Source organism: Macaca mulatta, chromosome 13 (genome assembly GCF_049350105.2).
Source record: "Macaca mulatta isolate MMU2019108-1 chromosome 13, T2T-MMU8v2.0, whole genome shotgun sequence".
Lineage (NCBI taxonomy): Eukaryota > Metazoa > Chordata > Mammalia > Primates > Cercopithecidae > Macaca > Macaca mulatta.
Window position 1 is genome coordinate 102,475,265 of NC_133418.1, and position 27,760 is coordinate 102,503,024.

At 38.0% G+C, this 27,760-nt stretch overlaps 1 long non-coding RNA gene across 1 annotated transcript; it reads left to right on the forward strand.

Moving 5' to 3' along the window:
- Nucleotides 1–2,900: 2,900 nt before the first annotated feature.
- LOC144333963 (uncharacterized) lies at nucleotides 2,901–27,760 on the forward strand. The gene is made up of 3 exons (XR_013403102.1): nucleotides 2,901–3,003; nucleotides 16,549–16,608; nucleotides 27,280–27,760. It is a non-coding gene; the product is annotated as an uncharacterized LOC144333963 (long non-coding RNA).

Sequence of the window (27,760 nt, forward strand, 5' to 3'; positions counted from 1 at the left end):
AAAATATGTAATAGTTAATCTATTCTCTTATCCATTGTGGGTTTGTTTTTTGTTGGGTGGTGTACCAGTAAGTAGGATCTAAAAGAAAATACAGATTAATTCAATGTAATGAAACATATTTAAATAAGTGTGCGTAGACATGTGACTACCTTGATAAGCAAGGTGACCCTTCCAAAATGCATAAGGAGATTTCCAATGTGTACAGACCTGAGGACCGCAAGCAGTAATTGTTAGTGAACAGTGCAGGATTGAGGAGGTGACCCAGGACTAAAAAGGGGCAAATGCCCTTTTCATATTAATTTAAAAGGAGAAGCATATGAGCTTTATGCCAACTCATGGCATTATTTTAAAACTGTAGAAGACAATGAATGACCTTTGAGCCCCTAGAATAGAAAAAAAAAAAAATACCTCCAGAAACCAAAATGGGCTAAGCAGCAGTCATGTCCAAATTGAAGTATTTTTTCTTCCTTTTTAACTTAATGCTAAGGCTTATAATTCAAGAAAATGCAACAGACATAACACAAGTATTTTAATTTCTTTGTAGATTAAGTGTAGAGACATTGTGTGGCTACAAAGAAAAAAATAAATTATTAGCTTGTAAAATGTATGTTTGAAAAGAGCTTAGAAAATTATGAACTGGAGAGACTGCTAAAGGCCAGCAGGATGCTGTTGAATACTTTTTCCATTTTAGCATTTTTATCAGTAATTTGAGTGGCAGTACTAACTTGAAAGCTAACAGACTTTCCAAATTGTTGGATGATATTGTGTAAATCATAATCTGTTCATTATTTAATTATTTATTTTAAAAATCCTAAGTGGAATGAAAAGAACCAAAGGTAATGATGTGATATTAGTAAGAATATATGAAAATAAAAATTTAGATCTGAAAAATCTATATGAATATCAGATGGGGGAGGCATGATTTATTAGTTATCCATCACTGTATAACAAATTAGTCTAAAACTGGCAGCTTAGAATATGAAGATTTATATTTCTACACAGTTTCTGAGAGTACAGATTCAGTAGATGTTTAGTTTGGTAGTTCTGCTTTCTAAGGTTATATTCAATGCTTAACGGGGGCTAAAGATTTTGTTGCTCAGATGACTCATTCACATGGCTCTTGGTGATGAGAGGCTGAGTTTCTCACCGTTTGGGCTTTTCCATTAAGATGATATGTCCTCATGACATAGCAGCTGACTTCTTCCAAAGTAAGGAAGCCAAGAGGAAGCATACCAGATATCACTTATAACCTAGCCTCAGAAGCTTTCACCTGTGTTGTGTTCTATGTCACATAGACCAACCCAATCATCATGCAATATAGTAGGAAGCTACAGGATGGCTTGAAGCCAGAAGGGATCCTTGGGCCTGCATTGGAGCCTGGTCACCACACATGACTTGCTGTAGTTCCATAAAAATAGTTTGGGGATTTGTTTGGTTTTGTTTTTGGTTTGTAAACAGTGTAAGTTATCGGTATGATGTATCTGCCGTAAAAGTTTATGTGATATTAGGTGATGATATGGCTGTGTCCTCACCCAACTCTCATCTTGAATTGTGGCTCCAGCAATTCCCATGTGTTATGGGAGAGACCCAGTGGGAGGTAATTGAATCATGGGAGCAGGTCTTCATGTGCTATTCTCGTGATAGTGAATAAGTCTCAAGTGGTCTGATGGTTTTATAAAGGGGAGTTCCCCTGTGCAAGTTCTCCTGCCTGCTGCCATGTAAGATGTGCCTTTCACCTTCTGCCATGATTGGGAGGTCTCCCCAGCCATGTGAAACTGTAAGTCCATTAAACCTCTTTTTCTTTATAAATCACCCAGTCTCAGGTATGTCTTTGTCAGCAGTGTGACAACAGACTAACACAGGTGACATCAAATATACACATGCACACACACGCAAATGTACACACACGTATCCACTGTGTACTAGTAAAATTATAGATGTGATAAAAATGTATGAGACATGTCTATATATATTACATATATGAATATACTCATAAGGAAAAAGTTAGGGAAATTTAAAAGTACAAAATATAAAATGGAGGATTGGCCTTGTATTCTTAGCCTGCATAAAAGATCCTGTACAAGGGATTCAAAAGGCAATAATCAAAGAACCATGATGTGAAAAAGGGAGTAGACTTGCTTTGTGTCTTTACAAAGGGTGGGGATGTTCATCAATACGAAGAACACATTGGAAAGAAAACATACACTAAATGAGGGAAAACTTGTGTAGTTTCAAAGGTTGTTAAAAAAAATGGAAAACTACTGAGTTCTTTATCACTGCTTCTACTTATGGAAAAATAGGATAGTCCTTGGTTAAGCTATCAATAAGTATGTTTGAGAGGGATTTGAGCATTGAATGAATTATTCATTCCTTTAGTCATTCTTTCAGAAGAGAGTAAATGAGCATCTACTCACTATACGCTGAGAGTTGTTTTTAAGGTCTGGATTGAGAGGTTGGTGAATGGGCAGGCAAGATCCTGTTCTTACCAGGTTTTTCTCTGATTGTGAGAAATGTACAATAAACAAGTAAACTATTGCAAAAATAAGTTTACTTCACTGAAATAAATCAAGCTAAGATAACGGAGTGTGATGAGGCATTTGTGGACAGTCATGTAAGCTACAGTAGTCAGGGGAGACCCCTCTAGGGAAATGAACATTAACGCATTTATGCCAGAGGTTGTAATTTTTTGTGTGTGAAAAATCAGATTTTGGCGATGACTTTGAGCAGTAGGATATAAATAACTTCCACAAGCTTAGTGTTCCAATAGCGGAACACTAGGCATAAATGGGTTAAACCAAAGATCTGAATGGTGAAAGGATCCAGCTATGTCATAATGCAGGGAAAGAGAATTTCAGGCAGAAGGAACCATAAATGTAAGGCCCATTGGTTGGCTTAAGGGTAGTGTGTTTTATCTGCAAAAAGGCAACCTCCCTGATTTGAAAATCACAAGTGATGGGGGAAGGTGGGAGGACTCCAAGCAAAAAACGTAATATCAGGTGGAAAGTATGTCACTTGTAGATAACGGTAACGAGCTTAAATTTTATATTAGTATATTCTAAGAAATATACAGATTTCAACATATTCTGCTTTGCACTTTATAAAATCATTTTGTTTGCTTTGTGGATTAAAAAAAAAGCTGTACTAAGGGAAACCATTAGGTGAAAGTAGGAAAAAGAATAAAAGGCTATTTAATTGCTTTAGTTTGGGAGAAAAGAGATGCTGTCAAATTATTTGTTGACACATCTTCTGGAACAGATTTTGACTAGTTCCTGAGAATACAGAGACAGAAAAATAAAACTCATACTTAAAAAAAATTATTCTAGGCTTTTTTTGGTCTGTTTCATGGGTGTATTGCAGAATGGTGAGGTTTGGGCTTCTCATGAACCTACCTCCCAAACAGTGAATATGGTACCTCATAGGTAGTTTTTCCACCCTCACACCCTGCCCTCTCTCCCTCGTTTTAGAGTCCTCAGTGTTTATTACTTCCATCTTCATGTCCATGTGTACCCATTTCTTAAAGAATTGAAAATAGATAAATCATTTGACCCAGCAGTCCTACTATTGGCTACCCACCCAAAGGAAAATTAAAATTTTCATCAAAAAGACATGTTTATCACAGCACTATTTATAAGAGCAAAGTCATAGACTCAGCCTAAGTGTCCATCAACAATTAATTGGATAAAGAAAATGTGACATTTATATTCACCATGGAATACTATGAAGCCATAAAAAATAATGAAATAATGTCCTTCACAGCAACATGGATTGAACTGGGGTTCATTATCCTGAGTGATATAACTCATACTTTTATAAACAACCCTGTTTACAGAGAGGGTTAGACATGCAGAGCTTTGAGACAACTCTGGTGGTTGATAGAGAGATGGAGAAAATGTTGACAGAGCAGGAACAAAGACTGAGCAAGCAACAAGGTACCATACAGAATGCACTGGCCTGAAAGCTGCACAGATAAACTCTGAGATCCTTTTCAAATATGAGATTCTGTGATTCTACTAAAGCTTTCAAAAGACTTCCATTTAGTTCTGAGTTTGACAGCTTAGGGTTTTGGGACCTACTTTTCTTCCACATGGCCATGAAGAATGGAGAATTGGGTATATTTTTGGATGCTTGAGGAACAATGATTTCTCTTACCCTCACCCATGTGTGCTAATGGTTAAGCCCCGATCCTGAATGAGGCCACTGTAAGACAACTTAAGGTGAGGTGCATTACATAGTGTCTCTTTTTCAGAAGCCAAGTCTAAGGTTAGTACTCTACTCTGTGTTACTGATCAATTCCTTCAATTCCTTTGGGTTCACTTTTTATTATTTGAAAAACAAATAATCTGTTCGAATCTAATGCTGGTTCTACTCATGTCACAAAGGTGTTGAGATGACAGAAATGATCACCACTTCAGACAAACTTTGAAACCTAGTTGAAATCTGTAGAAAAGTGAATAGCCATTTGAGAGATCAGACAAGGGAACAGCCATCTGAGAGACCTTGTTTCTACCTAACACTCAGAATAAGCTGGAGTTCTAGCTGGATATCACATTTGGTTGGCCACACACACTGACCTTTCTGTGTGATGATTTTTTTTTCCAGTGCCCTGAGAGAAGCATAAGTCTCCCTGAGGGAGTGAGAAAGGGAAATGGAGCATGAAGACAGAGTTAGTCTTTTTAGCACAGATCACCAGGATTTCATATTTGCAAAGAGGCTGAAGTCACTTATGTTAATTTCCTCCCCATGCCTGTGATGGGTGTGCACTGCTACCCTCATTTATAGATCAGAAAACCAAAGATAGTAAAATCAAGTAACTTACACTTGGTTTCACAGCAAATGAATCGCAAAGCTGGGGAAGGATCCTGGGTCAGACTGTGATTTTAAAACCTGGGACCCAGCAGCATCTGAGAAAGTAGACCCAATATTCTCTCACTTAATCACATGTCAGTGGTTCTGACAATATAGGGCTTTCTAGCCCTCGAATAGACTTTATTATGAAATAAATCTATTTTTTTTTTCTTTCTTGGAGTTGGATTTTTCCCATTTTATACTCAGATTGTCCAAGTATACAGCCTGATTTTTTTATGCAACTCCACTGATGATATTAGGTCACTATTTAACTCACAAAACAACTACTTATTAGGCAATAACTATGAGTCTGAGGCAAGACTCATGAAACTGTATGGGCAGAAATCAGCTGATAGATTGATGTTTCATAGAGACCAAGGATAATAAAACACTGATTTTAAGAATGCATGGATAACACTGTTTCCCAAGCTATGTTCCATAGAACCTAAATCTCTGTTAATAAAAAACAAAGTAAAGAAGTTTTTTTAAAAAGTAAGATGGTGCATTTCTAATGAAATAAATTTGACCTTTACTACAGGTCTTCTGGACGCTTTTAAAATGATGATTCCTTACAATGTTGCATACTACATTCCATTCTTACAGATATCTCGTAATGGAATGTAGTATGCAATATTTATCAAACTTATTTGGAAATGAATATTTTTCTTTTTTTTCTTTGACATGAAACAAGACTATTTAATAGATCAGGTGAGAAATAATGAAACGTAATTTTTCCTGTCTTGACTCCTTAAATAATTTTGTTAGTATTGATGTCAATTTTTGCTTACAAAGTTGGATTTCCAGCTTCCCCCAGAAAAGACATCTCTTGCTATGTTAATCTGTACATCATTCCTCTATTTCCCAACTCCAAGCTCTAATTTGTGGACAAGTGTGTAGTTTCTGCCCACCCTTTCCTGATGCCTGCCTGCTCAAGCCTATTTTGATTTTGTTTTTATCTTTCTCTTACTTAAGTGATAGGTATAATGTAGTTTTCTCAGAGGGCATATTGTTGCATATCTGAAGAGGCTCTGTTGTGCAGAATTTCACATTTATGTAGGAATTGAATGCATATATCAAAATGGTGATCCCGTGAAGTGACTTGTCTTATATATCCTACTTGAGGCACGGAGAAAAGAGGCAGGACATTCAGAGGAAGTAGGAAAATTGCAGTCACGTATCAGGGACCAGTTCTCAAAAAGGTATTTAACCATAATCTGTTAGTTTAGAAAAAGAGAAAATGGCGTTTAGACAGATACATGCCAGGTGAGAAGGGAGGAATATGGCCAAAATTGTTTAATTCCTCTTTGGGAGAAGAAACTGGAAATTGTGCTGACGACACTAGAGCCTTGTCCCTGACTGCATTGTCTTCTGACTCCCGGAGCCCAAAATGTGGATGGAAAAAATAAGGGTGCCCAGTCAAGGCTACATGGAGTATTCTGTGCTCTGCCATAGGTTATCATGGGAAGAACTCAAACCATATAAAACAGGAAGTCTGGAAAGCTGAGTCCAAATTGTCAAAACTCCTTGAGGCCCCCTGGAATTCTAGGTTGAACTGAGAGTTTTAGTAAATTTTCTCATAGTTAAAACAAAAAGTCTCAAAAGCTTTCAAATTATACCTGAAATCTCAGAAGTGCCAAAATTATCTTAAGAGAAACTTCTGTTATAAGCACTAACTCTTTCATGATTCCCTAATCCTTCTTTCCTTAAAGCAATTAAATAAAGAATGGGAAATGTATTTTCCAAATGTGAATATATCTGAATAGTAAATGTGAATATTTTTGAAATGTGAATAGTAAACTATGTAGAGATGAGGTCTCCTTAAAGCTCTGCACAAAGTATGGGAAAAAAGCAGCTTGGGAGCTAGGGGGCTGAGCAGAAAAGAGTGAATGCAGCTGGCCTGAGCCTGCCTCTCCTTAGAAAGGCCTTCTTACAAGGTCCATCTTTGACTGACTGGTGTCTGGGAACTTGACTGGTAAAGAGTTGCTCACACTGATATTAAACATTTCCTGAATGGTCAGAGTGGCTTGCTGTACAGAAATGGTATAAACAATTTATTCATGCTGTATACCTGCTTTGTTTCTGTGCACCTGGCATTTTAAAATGTGCTATGCAGAAGGTGTCTATGTGAACGTCCTGCAATATAAAGCTTGGACACTGAGTCTCTAATGTACTTCCCTGATGGACAACACTTCTTTTGTATTGCCACAGCTCATTGCTGGTGAATTAAGTCCTGTGTGACTTCCACTGGCATAGACTGAAGCTAGTGCTTTTAGCACAAGTGTCTTTTCCCATTGCTGTGCTTGCTTTATATCTGATATAGTTTGGCTGTGTCCCCACCCAAATCTCATCTTGAATTGTAACTCCCACAATTCCCAAGTGTCATGGGAGGAACCTGGTGGGAGATGATTGAATTATGGGAGCGGGCCTTTCTGTGCTGTTCTTGTGATAAGTGATAGTAAATGAGTCTCATGAGATCTGATGGTATTAAAAATGGGAGTTTCCCTGCACAAGCTTTTTTGTTGCCTGCTGCCATCCATGTAAGACATGACTTGCTCCTCTTTGCCTTTCACCTGCCACCATGATTGTGAGGCTTCTCCAGCCACATGGAACCATTAAGTCCAATAAACTTCTTTCTTTTGTAAATTGCCCACTCTTGGGTATGTCTTTATCAACAGCATGAAAATGGACTAATACAGTATCCTTTCACTGTAACACATCTTAGCTGTGAGTATAATGATGGTTGAATCCCACAAATCCTTCTAGCAAATCACTAGACGTGGGGGTGGGCTTGGCGATCTCTGGCACAGGGCCCCTCTCTGAATGTCTAGTCCAAGGACAAGACCATTCATGTTCTTAAGATCATTTTCCTTTTCCATATGCATATGTTACCTTGTCTGATTTAGCGGAAACACTAGGCCTGCAAAAATTAGTATTCTATTTAGATGTCTTCTCAAATTTCTAGATTCACCTGTGTTTCTCTCCTTCAATTTCTTCACTCCAACTGCAGCATATTTTGTCTTTCATTATAATCTGCAATGGAAGTGAAGAAGTTGCATTGAAAATACATACAAGCACAGAGAGAAGAAATTGAAAAAGATTCTTATATTCTTATATCTTCAGCTCAGTTGGGAGCAAAACATTGTAAAATCTCCTGAGGATGTCTGCTATCCTCAGATGTAAGTCCAGATTTGTTGATTGGAGAGGTTTGTACCTCAGGGTGCTGAAAATAACTTCTAAACCTTTAGAAGTTTTCAGTGGGTTTGAATGTGAATGATGGAGGTTTGAAGCTGCCTATGGGGTCAGGAAGGCATGCATAGAAAGGAGATGCTTGAGCTATTCTCAAACACACACACAAGACACACATGTTTTAAAGTTCTCACAACTCCAAGTTTTATCTGTAGAGAACAGGGACTGTGTTGTAGCAAGATTTTAGGTCGTTGTTGTCATTGGTGGGATTGTCTTTGTGCTAGAGACATAGTACGAAGCTAATGTCACCTTTTGTGTGGGCAAAGGAAAGGGATGTCCATGTATACAGTGGGGTTTGGAAGGTAAGGCATCAGTAACAGAGACTTTCCTGAAAGGAGTGACTTGCTGGGAGAGGGATTGTGGTGATACTCCCTGTGCTGTGTCTTTGTTCTCTTCCAGCAACATATAGAGTGCTCTCATTCCATCTCAGAGTAGTCTTACTTATCTAGTGTCAGTGTGTCCAATATAGACCCATGACATTTGGGGCAGACACTTCCCTAACACAACTTGTAATTGCAACCATTTTCTATCACTGGATGAAGCTCATTACCTTATGCAAGTCCATCCAGTTACAAAAAGAAAATATCTTTGACCTTTGTGAAGAGATGAGAATATTTGCTCACAAGGATCCTCCGTGATCCATTTAGGAATCTTATCAACAGTTCTGACTGTTACGTGAAATGATATCTATGGGTGCACAACTGAAACAATAGGAATAATTATTTTTTATTCTATTAGCTCCTGTAATGAGCAGTTTTCTGCGGAAACCAGAGAGTATATTAAACTCCACACTGCCCTGGAATTTTAAAAAGCTAAATATGACTTCATTTATACTAAAATCTTTAATTTTCACTCGTGATTAAAACAGAATCAATAGATTTGAGTAACAAGGAAAAAAAAGTATTTTCTTTCCAACTATTGTAATTTCTACTCAGAGTATAACGGCTTTGAACTCTGCTAGGTAATCAAAAATATTAAATTTGCTTTGTCTAGTTTCTTTTAAGATTTAAATTTATTGTTTATTTTAAATATTTATTGCCTAATTATTTGCATAAAATATGAGCTAAGATTAGATATGTTATGCTACAATATATTTTTCTAAGTTTCTAACAATTTACTTAGCTTATCTTTAATGCCTCATTACAAATCTCATCAAGACTAATTTATTGGATGTCTTGATGGATTTATTTTTGTAAATATGATGGATTGTAAAAACACTCATAGATTTCAGTTATTTCCAATTGTATATAATATTTTAATATTCAAAATTCACATCCTTGCAGTAACCTGGTTATGTAGGAATCTTACCTCTCATGCAGATGATGATATGGAAATTAATGGGTCTTGGTGGAAGGACCAAGGTTGATTTTTTAAATTTTTATCTTTCCTTTTTTCTTCTTTCTTGTTTCCTGCAGCTGATTTAAGCATCCATACCTCAATACCTGTTGGACATAATACAGACAGTAGCCTTTGGAATATGTTGTGTATACAGCAAACCTAATTTAGTGAGAAGTTTTAGTTCATGACCCCATTTATGATTGATAATTCATTCAAATGGCCCTTCCATGGATAGAGTTTAGTCTGCTATTTAGTTGGGTTTAGACTAATAAATCAACTTTGCCCCACCAACCTTCTCCCACTTTAAACCCCAGATCACACCTGTGATGTAGATGTTTGCTTCTGAGAAAATGGGAAGCTATGGTCTAGTGTGTGCCTCCACTCTATCTGAGAAGGAGCATGAGGACGTACAGCACCTCACACAGACTATCCTCACAGGCCTCGGGTGTCTGCCAAGGTTAGCCAAAGAAGCAAGTGTGCAAAACAAGAACTTCCTGGAAACTGCAATCTTTTTTGACAAATATTACATGGCAAAGCTAAATAAATCTAAGTCCTGAATAAATCCAATTGTCATTAACTATGGGAATACTAGTTCTGGAGAGATGGCATTTATGATACCTTTACTAAACAGTATGAAAATCTTTAAACTTCGAATCCAAACTATGACCTTCAAGTGACATCCTACTTCCTTAATAATATGTTTAAATGTCAGTTAAATCATTCTGATGGTGAATCTTTGGAAAACTCTATCATAATAATCAAATAGTCAAGTAATCCTATCCAGGACAAGAAAAAAGGATGACAAAGAGAAAGAAGGGAGGGGTAAGGGACAGCCACAAAGGCAGGAAAGAGAACAGACTAAAGAATGAGGGTAGGGGTTAATTGCTTTGAATTCTGCATGTTTGTACATCTAAGTCTTGGTGCAAAAGGCTAGAATGTCCTGATGAATGTAGAGTGTGACCATTTGAAACAAGATCATTAAAATGATCACTCATCCAAAATACCTTGTGAAAAGTCATACAATCATCAACTGCAGTGCTGCCAAATATCTCTGTCTCTGCATTGCTCTTATGGAACCATTTTAAATTAACAATCCCGAAAGGTGAAGATCATGTCTTTATTTAGCCAGCAGATGTTGGATAAACAGGGAGTTGTCCCAGTTTTGTGAGAAGTGCTATGGAGATGAAGTGTATGTATTCAAATCCCTTTTCTTGAAAAGTTCATAGGGTAGTTAGGAAACTGACAATTAACTAACAGTTTAAATCCAGCTTCACATAGTATCAGAGAGGAATGGGTATATGAGCAGAGGGAGTCAACCAAACTAGCTAACAAAGTGCCTGTAATAGGTAGGTGCTCAGGAGGGTCTTGGAGATATGGGTGCCCTTAAGAGAAACCTGTGTGTCATGTTATGAGTTAAGAATATTACCCAAAGAGCAGTGAGTAGCCTCCAATAACTCTTGATATTAGTCAGAAATTAAATTGGAAAGGACACAGACTGGAGGTTGAGAGACCAGTGAGGAGGTTGAGAGGCGATTCAGGAGAATTTTATCTGAGAAAGAATAACTAAGGACCCAGGCCATGTTAGAAACAGTGGGTGTAGGATGCAAAGAAATGATTAAAGAAACACTGAGGAGGTTGAATGAATAAAACATTAATGTCTGTATCCTTAGCAACTTACACAGTGCCTGTAATAGGTAGGTGCTCTGAAAATATTAAGTGAAAGAACAAACAAACCATGTAATACATATGTTAGTATTAACATCATGGTTGTCATTTCTATCAGGCTATCCCCAAATCATGGGAATGCAGGCCTGATTTATATTATCACATGCCAGATGACATCATAACGATCCACCTTCTCAACTCTGATTGTAACCCATTGGTCATCCCATGCTCAGTCATGACTGGTAGGTAAAAATATTTGTATTGTGGATTCCAAGACTTTTATCACAGCAAATACTTTGCATTTAATTCTTTAGGTCAAAAGAAAATATTTTCCATTTAAAATAAGATCATAGATCATTAGCAGGCCATCTGTTTACACTGAAAGTCATTCAAAACTTTTTGTCTAATCCCTGAGAGAAGAGGTTGGTAAATGTGAGCCATTAAAAAAAAAAAACAAATTCTGAGGCCTGGTGCAGTGGCTCACATCTGTAACCCTAGGACTTTGGGAGGACATGGGGGCATCACTTGAGTTTAGGAGTTCGAGACCTGCCTGGGAAACTTAGCGAGACCCCCATCTCTATAAAAAATAGAAAACAACGATCCTGGTGTGGTGGTCAACGGCTGTAGTCCCATACACTCAGAAGCCTGAGGCAGAAGGATCGCTTGAGTTCAGGAGCTTGAGGCTATACTGAACCACAGTCACACCACTTTACTCCAGCCTGGATAACAGAGTGAGAACTTGTCTCTAACAAAATGAAATAAAAAATCTGAGTCCATCATTTACTAGCTGTGCGATTGTGAGCAACTTATTCAAATCTCTCTGTACCTCAATTTCATCATCTTATAAAACAGGCATAATTATATTTATTTTGCAGAGCTTAGGAGAAAATTTAATTGGTTCTTATATATAAAGTGCTTAGCAAGTGTCTAAAGGGAGTAGGTGTTCAAGAAATTAAAATGTTATATCATTCAAAGTCACCAACCAGCAGGGATGACAAAGCAATTACTGGAGCTATCTTCCTTTCGGTTTTGAAGTCCATTTTCCTATTCGAACCAGGAAACCTCTTAAACTTGCTCACCTACAAGGAAAATGTAATGGTGGTAGATAAAGCATTCTTTGGGGGAACCAAGGTTTTTAGCAACCTCAGTAATTATGGTTTCCTTTGCTGCTGACACTTTCCTTGCAAAACAGAGAACTTCCAGGATCAATAAAACATTCTGGACCAAATGTAATCTTCCATTCATGAAGAATGAGTTCAATGAATGCCACATTTTTCATCCTTCCATTCAGTCATTCAATGATTGCTTATTGAGCATCTATCTGGTATCAGGCACTGTTCTAGCTATCTGTTTTGCATAGGTAATCGAGACACATGCCCTACCCTCAAATTATTCACAACCTAATAAGAAACACTAAAACATAAGCCGATGGTTATGTTACAGAGGGGATATAAATTTGTACAAGAAATGGTAGAAATACAAAGGACCCTATGGTCTATTCTAATAGTGGGTTCATGAACATTTCAATCCATGGGTTATATTTAAGCATCTAGTGCTCAAAGGGGTAATAAGAAGGGTAAGTGGTTGATAATAACTATAAGGTTAAGAGATGACTTTAATGTCTTTAACATTTGTCACTTTTGTTTATCTCATGCCATCTTCTCTCAAACTTACATAATTATATGGTTGTATACAGAACAACACCCTGTAGATTGTCACTCATGCTCATCTGTAGGCAGGAGTAACAGCAACGAGGGGTCCAGGTCCCATTCCTAGACTTTTGCATCTGAACCATTCACTTGTTGCCTTACACACACACTGTACACATGCTCTCATAGCCTGGGCTTTACAAGTTCCTTCGATCTAACCTTTAAGGAACAATTCATGACTCATTCCTAAGTCAACTTTTTATGTCTCTCTATGGAGTAGATGGGTGCAGATTCTTGAAGAAGATAGACGTCAGATGGAGGATGGGAGTACTTTTTGTGCTGTATTATGATGTGGGAGGCAGAAGTGATAATTCTTTTTTTACTTGTGAGATGAGCTGAGCATTTAAGAAAAAAAAAAGAGGAAAATGTAGTATGTGGGCCTGAACTCAGTATGTAGATCCCAAATACTGAATGAAAGGGAGGGAAATGTGTGTTGCAGAGTAAAAGGTGTTGTTTTCTTGTCGTGAGGAAGTCCTCTCTGTGTAGTGCCACAGATAGGGCTGAGGTGGACAACGGTGCTGTAGGAAGCTTTGTAATCATTCTGCAAAATAAATGGGTTCAGAGCATACTGTATAGAAGAAATGAAATGAGCAGAGGAGTTGGAAGCTAGAAACATGGACCTTTTTTTTTGTTTTTAAATTTTTCACCTCTAATGTCTTTTGGTATAATTTGCCTTTCATTGTAACTAATTTCTTCATTGCCACATTATCCAATGAAATACTAAGACTCAGTCTAAGAGCTGAGTTTAGTTCATTTGTGTACCTAATTGCTCCTTCCTACTTAGCCCTGCTGCTATTACTATAACCCAGCAAGATCTATAATTCGACTTTTGTGGAGGGAGGAATTATTTGCCTTGAAGAGTCCAATTGGACTGCACAGACTTGTGAGCCATAGACAAATAGGACATAGGGAGCTTCGGACAGGGGAAAGAGAGATCAGGAGAAGGACAAAGAAAGAAAGTGACAAGAAGGGGGAAAATAAGTGAAAGGTGAAAGGTGAAAGGAGGGTGGCTGAGAGCTGGAGACAGCAGTCCAGACAGGTGGTAGGCAGCCGGCAGCCTGCTGGAGGTGGCGGCTGGCCAAGTAGATGACGCACTGTGTCATGGGAGTGGGATCTAAGGTTAGGTGGAGAGTCCAGGCAGGAAGAACATGGAAAGTTGTGGCATATGAATAGAAGATTAAGGGCAGCATTCAGGAACCATTGCCCAGAAGGACTGGTAAGAGCTAAGGCAGTTTCTATAGTTAGAATGGTAGGGGTGGGAAATTTCAGGGTAGAGAAGAACTGGGACAGATGGACCCATATTACTGAAAGTGGAACTGAAAGAGATGAGGAGACCTTGGCCCATAAGGAATAGTAAAAAGTAAAAAGTTCTCTCCTGGGACTGGGTTTCAAGCTAGAGCCAAAACTACTCCCAGGCTGACTTGGTGCTAGACTGCCCATCTTCTAGAGAGGAAACTCATTAGTTCTCTCAACAAGACAAAATTGGTTCTCAGGCCTAAGATAGTATTCAGCCTGCATACGGAAACTAACAGATTCCAATATGTGACTTCCCCCCGTGTTAGTCTGTGAGGAAGATATTAGGTGGTTCTCTGCATTAAAGTCAGGGTACACATTTGGTCAAGATGATGGTAATGATGACCTCAATCCTCCTAAAACAATATCTGGTTCCACCTACTCTGAAGAGGACCATGGAGGAAATCTATCAAGGAAGCAGTTTTATACTTTAGCTCTAATTAAGATTATCTCAGCATGGATCCCAGACACAGATAGAGACAAAGAGGCTAGGGTTCCCAGGGCAGTTTGCCACAGAATACTCATTCCACCTGCGGCAATTTGTCCATGTCTAGCCATGGAAGCCACTTGCACCCTGCCAGCTCTCCATAGACTTCACCACCCTATTAATTGTAACTGTTTAACCAAAGTCCTCTTCCTTTCTCTTTGCATTATTTCGTATTAAAATTCAAAATAGCTTCCTAGCTAAGGTTAGCCTTGAACTAAACCCTAGAATTTTCAGCATTTTACAGGCAGAGGTGTGGTGGTTCTAGCTTACCTGTTTTTCTTGCAGTACCTGATTATGTTGCTAAAAATATTTTTGAGAAGCTTCACAGGCTGTTTGAGAAACATATAATTGGCTTATAAATGTTAGAACTGTATTTGGTGTATATTACATAACCAAGGTGCTTGCCTCTCTGGTTCTCTGCTACCTCCTACTTTTCTCTTACATCAGGGCCAGCAAAGAACAGGAATGCGGGGATCTACTCCTGCTTTCTAATGTACATGGAAAAGAGGGCTCCAGCTTTCAGTGGCACTACTCCATCCTCACCAGCCTCCCAGATGCTTTAGCCTGGGGTATAGACCAGGGCTCTAATTATAATTGCCCTCAACACAAAATGGGACATTGAACAAGTTGTTACCCCTTCTTTAACAAAAGGGCAACACATGGTTCCTGAGAGTCTTTTAAGTTCTATATATAGAAGAGAGGAGGAAAAAGATATTGGGAGGAACAGAATTAATTCAAATACAATGCTTCTAGTGGACAGATGATGTAGTTATTTGTGAAGCAAATGTTAGGTCAGGCTTTATTTTAATTTCTATTTGTTGAGCATTTAGGCAGTTTCCGTGATATGTTCCATACACACACACACACACACACACACACACACATATATATATATATATATATAATTTTTTTACAGAATCCATATGAATTTGATATTTGTATCCTCAGGTTAGCCTTGACCAAACAAAGAGAATGAGTGATGGCTTAAGTTTACATACAGGGTATAAGGCAGCATCAGGTATCTAAGCCAGGTGTGATTCCAGTGTTGCCCCCTTCTTGACCCCTATGACATACCTCCAATGGCTGAGGCATTAAACTGCTTTTTGCTTCTTACTCTGCCTGTAGATTAAAATATGAGACATTATGCCATTATACAGGCAATACCTAGAAATTGTCATGATGGGCCAATAGAAAGGAAACTCAGAAAGGAGGACAAGGAGGTAGACAAAAATGGATCTGGTTGGACATTATGATATCCAAAGAGGAATCCAAGAAACACATTGCTTAGTGAGTTTGGTGGTGAGATTGTAGTATTTATTATTTAATGAATGAGGCTGCTACCGATGGCGTTTTGGGCTTGGCCAATCAATCTACTTATGACATGGCCTTCATCAACAGGTAAGAGTACAGATAGCACAGTCCATGAGACAAAGATCATGAGAAGAAGATCAAGTATTGGCTAAATAATGCCGATGTTTGCAAAGCTGTAGTCACAGAGAATCTCAATTTCTAGGTGTGAAAGCAGCATGAGACAACATGATAGACAAGTGAAAAGCTGTGAAGAGAGTGCCCCTAGGTTTCTTGGCATTGTACTACTTGTACTACTTCAAACTCTTGTTGCCATCAGCTAGTGCACAGAGGCCGATAATATAGTGTTTGCCTCTTCCCATATTGTTAAGGGGACAGAGCCTGTGTGAGTTTTGGCAGCTGATGTCTTTCAAATAATTAGTCAATTTCATTTAAGCTAATAATAAAATGTGTGGGCATAGGGTTGTTCATAGTATTTCTTACTATCTTCTTCAGTGTTTGTGGTATCAGTATTGATGCTCTCTCTTTTCTGATATTAGTTATTTGTACTCTGCTTGTGAGAAGCAAACAGGTCAGAGCTGATGTATTGCTACACTGTTTGAAGGGCTATGATTGTCGTATGTTAAGAAGGTAGTGCTGTCATTCTCTATCATTCAGTGGGTGGACATAATTGGCAAGAGGAAGAAAGAGGAGAAGGAATAGAATCAAACCAGAGAGGTAAGCGATAGTGAAAACACAACAGACAAAGAGATTTAGAAAGCAGAAGGTGAGTAGTGCTGATCTCCAACTAGGAAGCATCATTCATAGTCCAGGAACCTCAGGCTGGATTAGAGACAGTGCTATAACCCTAAGTGCCCTAGAGGGCTCCCTAGCTTTTCTTCCCTCCAGGTGATAGAATAAAGTTTTGCTTTTTCTATGTAGAGCTCTAGTTTTGGTTATACTATCAACTACGTTAGGGAAACACTTGGAGACAGGCATCATGTAGTACTTATAATTCAGACGTTGAAAAGTCCAGCAAAGGCCCAATTTATACTGAATTTCTCAGAAGAGGAATAATTTATTGTAAAATGTTTGTTTAATTTTCAGAGAGGCCTATATATGTGAGAAATATTTGATAATAGAATTGTAGAATTGGAAGGGAAATTTACAACAGTCATTTATTTTACAGATAAATTGACTGAGGTCCAGAAGTGTTAAGTAAAAAACCTAGTTATAGGTACTAAAACTCAAGTCTCCAAACCCCAATCTCAGTGTTTTTCTTGTAGCAAACAAGGTTTATCCTCAAATTTGCATTCTTGAACACATGTTTTTGCATCCATCAAGTACATATACATTAATTCTTGCTCAACCAATCAATTATCTAATCTGCTCCCTTGACTCAGGGTAAAGACTTGCTGGCAGAGGCTATGAGGGTCTGCTCAGTGCTCATGTCAGTCATTCTACAGTAACTTCAGGTGCCTCAAACTTGCAAATGACAGTCTCTAATACAGCAGCTTTCAAACCCACTAGAGAAATGATGCATTAAGGATGCAAACTGGAATGACAACATGAAATTACAGTTAACATTTAGTGACTATATATGTATATTACAATAACTCAGTACTGCAAAAGTAGGTATTTATCTGATGTTTCTGTCATGTTAATAACCAATTTTGTCCAAAGGATTACCATTTACCTTTTCACCAGTCAATGCAATGTTTCTTAATTTTTTATGGTGCATATTTAACCTTAATATTTTACTTATCACACAATAAAATTGAAGCATTCTATGACCAGTTAGAACAGCAGTTTAATAAACAAAAAAGTGTTCAAACGCAAATTGTATAGGTATTATACATATACACGTGTATGTATTGCTATAGCACATGTATATAATACATACATGTATGTGTGTGTATATATATCTTATAATGTATTTATTTAGGGAATTTTTATTGAGCATTTTCTATGTGCCAGGCATTGCCATAGGCACTTGAGATACAGCAGTAAATGTGACTACCACGCCTCTTGTCTCAGGAAGTTGCATGCTAAAGAGGAGAGATAGAAAATAATTTTTAAGAAAGAGAAGACAATTTAACACAACTATGTATGCTCTGAAGAAAATTAAAGCTTATCTGAAAGTATGAAAGTTAATAGTTGTAGGCCGGGCATGGCGGCTCACGCCTGTAATCCCAGCACTTTGGGAGGCTGAGTTGGGCAGATCACTAGGTCAGGAGTTCAAGACCAGCCTGGCTAACGTGGTGAAACCCCGTCTCTACTAAAAATACAAAAATTAGCTAGGTGTGATGGCGTGCTCCTGTAATCCCAGCTACTCGGGAGGCTGAGGCAGGAGAATCACTTGAACCCAGGAGGTGGAGGCTGCAGTAAGCCGAAATTGTGCCACTGCACTCCCGCCTGGGTAACAGAGCGAGACTCAGTCTCAGAAAAAAAAAAAAAAAGAAAGAAAGAAAGAAAGAAAGAAAGAAAGAAAGAAAGAAAGAAAGAAAGAAAGAAAAGAAAGTTAATAGTTGTAGAACAAAAAGAAAGACTTTTACACTCTTCTAGTAAGTCACACCTGAATGTATATTTCTTAATGCATTGTTGAGCTAAAAGAAAAGTTAAAAAACTGTTTTAGAGCTTATGAAATATAAGAAAGCCCAAATCAGGAGAAAGCAAGAATTGATATTGCTTGGGGAAATTTTATTTATTATTGATGACCTAACACATGGAATGTTGGAGCAATTACATGGATCTAGGTGGATTGAGAGCCAACTTTCTCAGAAGACTTAAAGAAAGTATAAATGCACCCTACAGTGGGAAATGTGTGAACTGTTACCCCTGTTGGCACTGTGTCTAAATAATAATTATTGTAAAAAAAAAAAAATCTAACGAGAAGTCCAACTCACAAGACTTATCTCAAGTCCTAAGACTTATAATTCATACTTTCTGTGCTTCTCAACCCCCTTCCCACCAAAAATATAATTTAAACTGGTTCTAAATTGCTAGTACTTCAGGCATTAGTCAAAGGCAAATGATTATCCTCTCTGGAATAACATATTTTAAACATAGATCTCATGTCAACAAATACTCACAGATAGAGCACCAAAAAACATGTATTCACAATACAAAGTTATTAAACAAAACATAAAATTAGCCATCTGTCATGAGCAAGAGATGACAGAAATAACAAATTACAGAGATTGGTTATGAGATCAGAGATGATCAGTATATTTTATATTTTTAAATAAATAAAAGAGACTATTAAAGTATAATGACAGATACTATTAAAATCAACGGGGATATATTTGCAAAAGAACTAGTTACAATGGCAAGACACGGTGATTGAAATGATTAATTCAATAGACAGATTAAACATTCAATGAGATGTAGCTGAAGAGGGAATTAGCCAACTGGATGATAGATCTGACAATACAAAATGACAATGGAATGCTGCACAGGAAGGTGAGAAAACAGAAAATTAGAGAGAGAAAGCAGAAAAATTGAGAGAGTTAAAATGCAGAAGATTAAGTGGGCAATTTCTAACTATGTTGTAATGATTAGGGTACAGGGCCAAAGTACTGTGATTAAGAGACCCTAAAATACAGTGGTTTATATAAAAAAGAGTTTATATCTTCCTTCTACAGTAGTCTAGAAAAAAAATGGCTTATAAGGGGTAGGAAACCTCTGCCATTCTTGATATATGTTTTCTAGCGTTACTTAACTATTACTCTCTCTTACTAATAAGAATACATGGAAATGAGAACTTCGTTACAGTACTGTCACTCACACTAATGACCAGAACTCATAACTCAGCCGCATAAACACAATTAGCCACATTTTCAATCTAAACAATTGTAAACCAAATTTCCCTCATGCTTCCAATCTCTATTTGTTCCACTACCACCTGCAGAAAACTCTGGTTTTAAAGGGGTTGACAGGATTACATTACACTTATTCAGATCATCTCCCTATCTTATATTCAACTATGCCATATAGTGTAACATAATCACAGGAGAGCTATCTTATCATATTCATAAGTTCTGGGGATTAGGAAACAGAACCTTGGAAGCCAATTTTCAAAATCTGCCTACCACATAAAGTGAGCACAAACTTAAGAAGGAGATAATTTTAAAAAATAGTAGTAGTAAATTAGTGAAGAATAAAACAAAAATATAATGGAGAGAATAACAAAAATAGGTTAAATGTGTTCATTGAAAAGACAAAATAGACAATTCAATTTTCATTATGAACTAGAGAGAAAACCCTAAATAAACAATATTAGGCATAAAAAATGGGCCATAACTACAGATAAACACAGGTTAAAGTAATGAAATGCTAACACATTCAGAACATATATGTAGGAAATAAATTTCTAGACAAATATAAGGAGCAAAAATAGATATAACAAGAAATAAAAGGCATCAGTGGTTTTAAATTCATTAAGGAAAATTGTATTAAATCTTTCTCCAAAGAAAACAGCATTCATTTTGTAGGTCAACTCAACCAAACATTTATGAAACACATAATCCCAATCTGACCTCCTCACAAGATTGTAACCTGTTACCTAAAGACAGTTGAACTTGGTTAAATGATTGATACCTTGGGCAAGCAGGTGGAATTGTGGTTGGAGTTGGGGGAGATAAGTAGGTGCATGTTTATGCAAGAAGGTTGAGGACATTGTGTGCCTCTGATCTTTAGGAGAAGTGACCTTGCGCTCTCTGGTCACCCACCATTTTATATGAATATTAAAAGAGTCTTGCAGAGGAACAAACAACAGGTACCAAAAGATACAGATAGTGTAGTCCATCCACCTTTATATCTTGGTTGTGGTGGAAGTTTGAGCTGATTTAATATAAGAGGCCTCAGACCAAAGGTTTTCTGAATTTGTTTTTATGTTTTGTTAATTTTCTTGTGTCTTTGTTTTTGTTCTTGTGATAATAATTATAACCCAGCCAATCTCTTCAATTTTCTTCTACCTTAGCAGTTTGTGTGTGTGTCCTTGCTTCTCTTTTATTCAGGTCAAGATCCCCATAATTATGGAGTCACAATTTTTATAGGTTCTGTGAATAATTAAATCCAGGTATAAACCAATATCAAATGTATAGGATTTAGTTTATTCTCGTTAAGTGAATTATGACTATTGAATGCTAACTGATAACATAAAATAATTCATTAGCTACTATTCCTTCATCTCATACATCTGTACCTCCTCCTTTCACCAATGCTTTGTATTGACGAGCATCTTCTCCACTGACAAAGAGACTGACTGTATTCCATGGCACTGAAGAAAGAATATGACTTGTGGATTAAAGATCCAATTTAATCCCCACTTCTTATGAAATAAATAAACAAATTATACATCTTTCCAAGATTCTGAGACATATATAACCTAGCCAAATTGGAAGCTAGAGGTATGTTAGGTTATGATACTAGTTGCTAGACTGTGGTCAACAGGCAAGACTAGACATAATCTGTACAACATTGGAAGACACTAATACCCCAAAAAGGGTCATCTTGAAAACTACCACCCTACAGTAAAGCCTACAAGTGAGAATTAGTAGACACAGCCAAGATACTGGGAAGCATGAATATAGTGGGGGCGTAGAGCAAAGTTCAATTCTTTCTTGCCCAGGACCATTTGAAGCATAGATGCTCCTTGACTTATGATGGGGTTACATTTCAATAAACCTATTGTAAGGTGAAAATATCTTAAGTCAAAAATGTATTGAATACAGATAACCTACTAAACATCATAGCTCAGCCCAGCCTAGCTTAAATATGCTCAGAACAATACATTGGCCGATAGTTGGGCAAAATCATCTAACACAAAGCCTGTTTTATAACAAAGTGCTGAATATCTCGTGTATCTTATTGAATACTGGACTGAAAATGAAAAACAGAATGGCTGTATCAGTTGTTTACCCTCATGAACGTGTGACCGACTGGGAGCTGTGGCTCGCTGCCAGTGTCCAGCATGGAGACAGCAAAAGAGAGAGAGGGAGAATAGCACCCCATCATAGCCTAGCATCCCTGGAAAGGATCAAAATTCAAAATTCAAAGTATGGTTTCTATTGAATATGTATCACTTTTGTACCATCATAAAGTCAAAAATAAGTTGAAAAATAAAGTCAGAGACCATTTGTATGTTCATGCACTCATACTCTGAAGTATTTTCTGCCTACAGAAGCTTAAAGATATCAACTAGAGGCTGAAAGTAAACAATTTTTGGAACTGGATTATTTTTTATAGTCCTCCTTGCTCAGTTATTCTGTGATATGCAGATGACTTTTACTAAAAATCTAGGAGCACCTGGATAAGCACATTGCAAATCCTGATCACTTATAAAGAGAACTTTCTGTATGAGTTTGTGAAGAGAGAGTTCCATTTTGTTAGAGAAAATCAATCTTCCCTACTGAGCATTGAAAAATCTTATTAATGATACCTTCAAAATTCTACTTTGGCTCAACATTCTGGGGATTATGAGGCAGGAATCTATTTTTCTTTTCCTCTTCTATGCATGACCCCGAGTCAGTTTCTTTAGCATTTTTCTCTAAACTTTGGTTTTTTCCTGTGTAGAGAATATGTTAACTCTCTTTCGCAGCTGGTTCATATAAATTAAATTAATTATTAAATGTATGTCTAGTAAAGTTCCTGGCAAGATATAAATGTTACTTAACTATTATTTTGTCAGTAATATTATTCCCAGTAATAGTGATTTTATAGATCTATTTTATTAATTAATTAGCAAACATTTACTGATGCTTGGGAAGACACTGAAGTAGATGCTGAGATGGCAGCAGAAAATTTTTGCACAAGATCTGTGTCTCAGTTACTTTGTAATCTGACTGGAATGAGAAATCACATAGGCACATACAAGCAGAGCTGCAGGCTATAGGTGCCAAAAGAGGAGCTCAGAAAGTCAAGTTTAATCAATTTCAACAATATCAGATGACAGGGCTGGAGAGAGGTCCCTGAAGACTGGGTCTCAGATGAGGTAGGTCCTGGAGTGTGGAGTTAACTCACCGGTGAGGCTTTTGTTTGATTGTTTTTTGGAGAAAAGACATATGAATTTATTTAATGTGTATATACAGGAGCCTTCAGAATGAAGACCCAACCCCATCCCCCCACAGGGTACAGAAGCTTATATACCGTCTTCAGGTTACAGAAAAAATAAGGTTTCAGAGAATGGCCCAGAATGGGTTATGATGACAAATCAGGTTATCGAAGGGAGAAAAGAGGAGGCTTTACTAGGTAAGGTTGTCTTTTTACGTAGATACTTCACAGGTAGCAGCCCTCAGAGCAAAAGATGGTCAGTGTTTCTTTTCAGACCTTTAGAGGTGTCAGCCTCTCAGTTAATCTTTCCTAGATCCAGACAAGGCCAGGCCTGGCTGCATTAGTACAGATTATTTTTTTAATGTTTATTTTAAGTTTAGGAGTACATGTGAAGGTTTGTTACATAGGCAAACATGTGTCATGGGAGTTTGTTGTACATATTATTTCATCACCCGGGTATTAAGCCCAGTACCCAATAGTTAACCTTTTCTGCTCCTCTCCCTCCTCCCACCCTCCCCCTTCAAGCAGACTCCAGTGTCTGTTATTTCCTTCTTGGTGTTCATAAGTGCTTATCATTTAGCTCCCATTTATAAGTGAGAACATGCAGTATTTGGCTATTACCCTTGGCAAACTAACGCAGGAGGCTGTTTGCTAAGGGACATTAGTGCATGTGGGTGGAGAGTGTGGGGACACACATGGCAACACCTCTAATCGTAGATCTCTGTGTTCATTAATTAAGATTAATTTAGCAGACACCCCGCTTTGTAAACTATATTTTTTCCCATGGCATAATAAGAAATATATGAGGGTCTTTGTCCCTGATTCCTGGCACACAGTTCCTAAAGTCCTTGGAATCTCCAGGACTGTCTTTTGTATGCCAACGATGTGACTGGTGTTTTGGGGCCCCAGACAGCTTCAGAATGGCACTGCTCACCAAGAAGATCAAGGCATGACTAGAAGCTGGAATTTTCAGCCTCAAGTAGTGACCCCCAGGGAGGGGAGAGAGTCTAAAGGTTGAGGCCAATCACCAATGATCAATAATTTAATCAATTATGCCTATCCAATGAGACCCGTATAAAAACTCTAAACAGCGGGGTTTGGAGAGCTTCTGAGTTGCTGAAACATTGAGGTACTGGGAGTGTGGCATGCCCAGAGTGATCGTGGGAGTACTGCACATGCTCTCCCCCAATACATTGCATTGTGTATCTCTTTTATTTGGCTATTCCTAAGATGTATCCTTTACAATAACAATAAAGTATTTTCCAGAGTTCTATGAACTGTCCTAGAAAATTAGCAAAACTTAAAAGGGGATAATGGAAACCCTCGAATTTATATCCAGTCAGTCAGAAGTTCAGGTGACAGCCTGGGACTTGGGACTGGTGTCTAAAGTGGGCACAGTCTTGTGGGACTGAGCCCTTAACTCACGGGCTCTGATGCTAACTCTTGGTAGATAGTTGTCAGAACAGAATTGAATTGTAGGATATCTAGTTGATGTCTAGAGAGCCGGAGAATTTGTTGTTGGTGTCAGAAAGCAGTGCAGACTGTGCTCATTAATTTGGCAGACACCTGCTTTATAAGTTGTATTATTTCCCTAGTATAAAGGAAGTTCACAGCAGTAACTCCCGATAAAAGTGTGTCTTTGTGTAATTTTAACCACTACTGGAGACACACACACTCCCTGAAGGTTGGGTTACAGGATCTGTGCAGCTGATAACAAAGTTGTTCAAAGGAATCCAGAGCAAGTTTCAGGGAGGAGAACCTAGGCTGGAGTGAGAGGGAAGCTGGAAGTGGCAGCAACATTAATGACTTCATTCTATGGAACGCACCAAGTCAGGAATCTGAACTATCTCCTCTGCTTAGGATCATTTTTTACCAGCCAAGGGGCTTCAGGCTAATGCTTGTGGATAATTCTCAAGAGACAGACCGTGTTATGGGGTCAGTGATGTTTGCAAGTGGCCCTTACCTGCTGGCGTGGCTGCATGAATGTGAAGATGGATGGCTTTTCTGACCTAGACCACACCTACTTCATGACCAAGAAAGCTGAAGGCGACATCCTGAATTGTTAGGAAAACATTACATATTACACATGTACATGCATATGTTTTCCTGAGCTTTGACAGTAGCTTTGTCTCATCTGAAAGACGAGAGATTTTCCTGCTTACAGAGGGATAGGAGGAGATGAGGAGGCAGGGGAGAGAGCCAGAAACCAAAAAAAGAGAAGAAGGAGACCAGTGGGAGGGAGCACATTTGTTCCAAAAGCAATGTACTCAGCCAGTCATTTCCAGTATTCTCTGGCTATTACGAAGGTAGAGAAAGAAATACGATGCTGGACAAGAACTGTCTCTCTTCCTCGGCCCAAACTCCTACTGACAGACTCTGCCCAGGGACCATTTTTCTTCCACGATGGTCTGCACAATGCTAGTTGCGGGAGGTGACCGCAGGGCTGAGTGCCGGAGCAATGGAGATGGGCAGAGAATCCTGACCCTTCCCTAAAATCCCCATTCTCTTCTGCACTTGCAGGGGTTATTGAATGGAAAGCGCAAGAGAGGGACACCCCATCCGACTGTGATACTAGTTTGATAAGAGGCAGGTATGCCCAGGGAAGGGCCAGGGTCCACAGCCACGCTCTCACCCAGCTTTGTGAAATATTATTAGTAGTAGTGTTTTGTTTACTCAGGCCCCATTCTCTGAGGATTCCAAATGCTATACAAACATATTTAAAGTAAAAATCCTGCCTTTGCTCATAAATTCTCTCAGGCCCGTGTTTTGTGGCATGTAGCAGGTGAATATGGGGTGGTTGTTTGTTCATTTGTTTACTTTTATAAAAACAAATGTGGAATCAGAATTTGAGGATATCCAGGCAGTCCACATGTCATTGGCTGAGCAAGAGTCTTCTTTAATGACAAAATTTTAGATGCGTATTTTACACAGTAGCTTCTCCATAACCCAACTTTCCAAGTTACAAAGAAATGCACTGTGTCCTCTATTCTGGTTCAATTGGGAGTTGTTAGTCAAAATATCCTCTTTCTTATTTTCCTGACAACCCGCAAACTTGTGTCTGTGTTACATTGGCCTATGCATGTAATTTAAAAACAATAACAAGAAAGAAGGAAAGAAGTAAAAAAGGAAAGAATGAGAAAGAAAGATGGAGGGAGAGCGGCAGGAAGAAAGGAAAGGGAAGGGAAGGAGGGCAGGGGAGGGGACTTTGATCTTCTCTTATTCTCAGTCATTTTAGGGGCTAAAGTGAGGGAGCTAAAAATACTGTTTTCTAGAGTAGTATATGTACTATGCAAATAAAGAGAAAGAGTACAAGTGTGAAATGTGACTTGTGTTACATCACTTTTGAATGTCATTAGCAAATTCTGGGTGGCAAGAATGTTTGAGAGTAATACTCTTGAAATCATGCTCCATGAATAATATTTATACAGAAAGTGGTTATTGGGGCTATGGAAGTCAGGGTCTGATGAATAGATACTTTACTTCCACTTTAATAGTCGATATTCTACTTTAATTTTTTAATAATGAGCTTGTACATACTACTTATGTCTAACAATGTTCAGTTACTTGAAGCATAAAATAAACATTTAGCAATTATTCTTTTTAGAACAATTACTAGTATTTTATAAAAAGTAGTAACAGTAGCTCTTGTAAGAGTTTATGAGCAGTGTCTGGCACATAATAGGTGTTTAATAAATATTCACTGAATGAATATATGTACATATGTATGACTGTCTGCTCACCCAGACATGTTCACTAAACAATAACCCAAAACACTTTTACACTTGTAATCCAGAGAATACTATAATTCAATCTAAGTTGGCTCTTTCAGACATGGTCTCAGACCAAACCGATGAAGCTATTTTACCACAGGAGACTTTGCTAGAAGTTTTGTTTTTTAATGATCATCTCTGTGTTTTGTTTTTAAGCCAGCCAGTAGTGTTGTAATCAGACTTTGTTTTATAGATTTTTGCTTTTAAAAATCTACTCACTATTTCTGTATCCCTTGAAAGCTGACAGCAGAACTGGCAAAATGTCAAGAATGATTCACAAAAATGCCAATACAGGATATTCTTCAGCAGAAGGAATACATCTTTGGAAGATTCCCTGTCTGGGTTAATTAGTGTTCTTTCTGAATCTTTCACAGAAATATCTTAGAGCTGCCTTTATTAGTGGTTTTATCTACAGTATAGAAACCCTGACCAGGCTTTCAGTTTGGCCTTAATACAGTGATATCTGCACTGACAATCCCTGTCCTTTGATTAAAAAGGGGTTTCAAGAACACTCATCGTTAACTATTGTTATAAGAAATCAGCTCCTCGGCATGGGGTTTAGTCTTTGAAACTTTTTTTTTTCCAGTCCAGGAATATGGATGGCATTGAAAGAAATGCCCCACAATTACCTGGAGTCAGATGGAGCATCAGCCCAGAATTCCACAAGAGGAAGTCATGGGTGTTGGTTTTTCTCACTCTGCACTGCTCCCCAGAAGTTCTCTACATAAAAGGATTCATTTATTCAGAATCAACTCTCTTCCCTGTCAAAATGCGTTAGCCGGAACCCCGAAGGTTGAGTGAGGCTGACAGACTCTGAAAATGCCCTCCCATAGAGACCCCCTTCCGAAGCTGCTGATCTTCTTTCCCCTTTACCTGCCCCCATCCTGGATTCTTGGACGTGGGTGGTGGGGGAGGTAATATGGGGAGCATTTTATATCTTGAGGAGTTTCATATACTGTGTTTAAAGTCATTTCGTCTAGGCAGGGGTGAACTATAAATAGCTTCTCCATATCTTTCTGTTCTCTTCTCTTTGCCCTGAAAGACACAAGTCATAATTACTTTCTAAA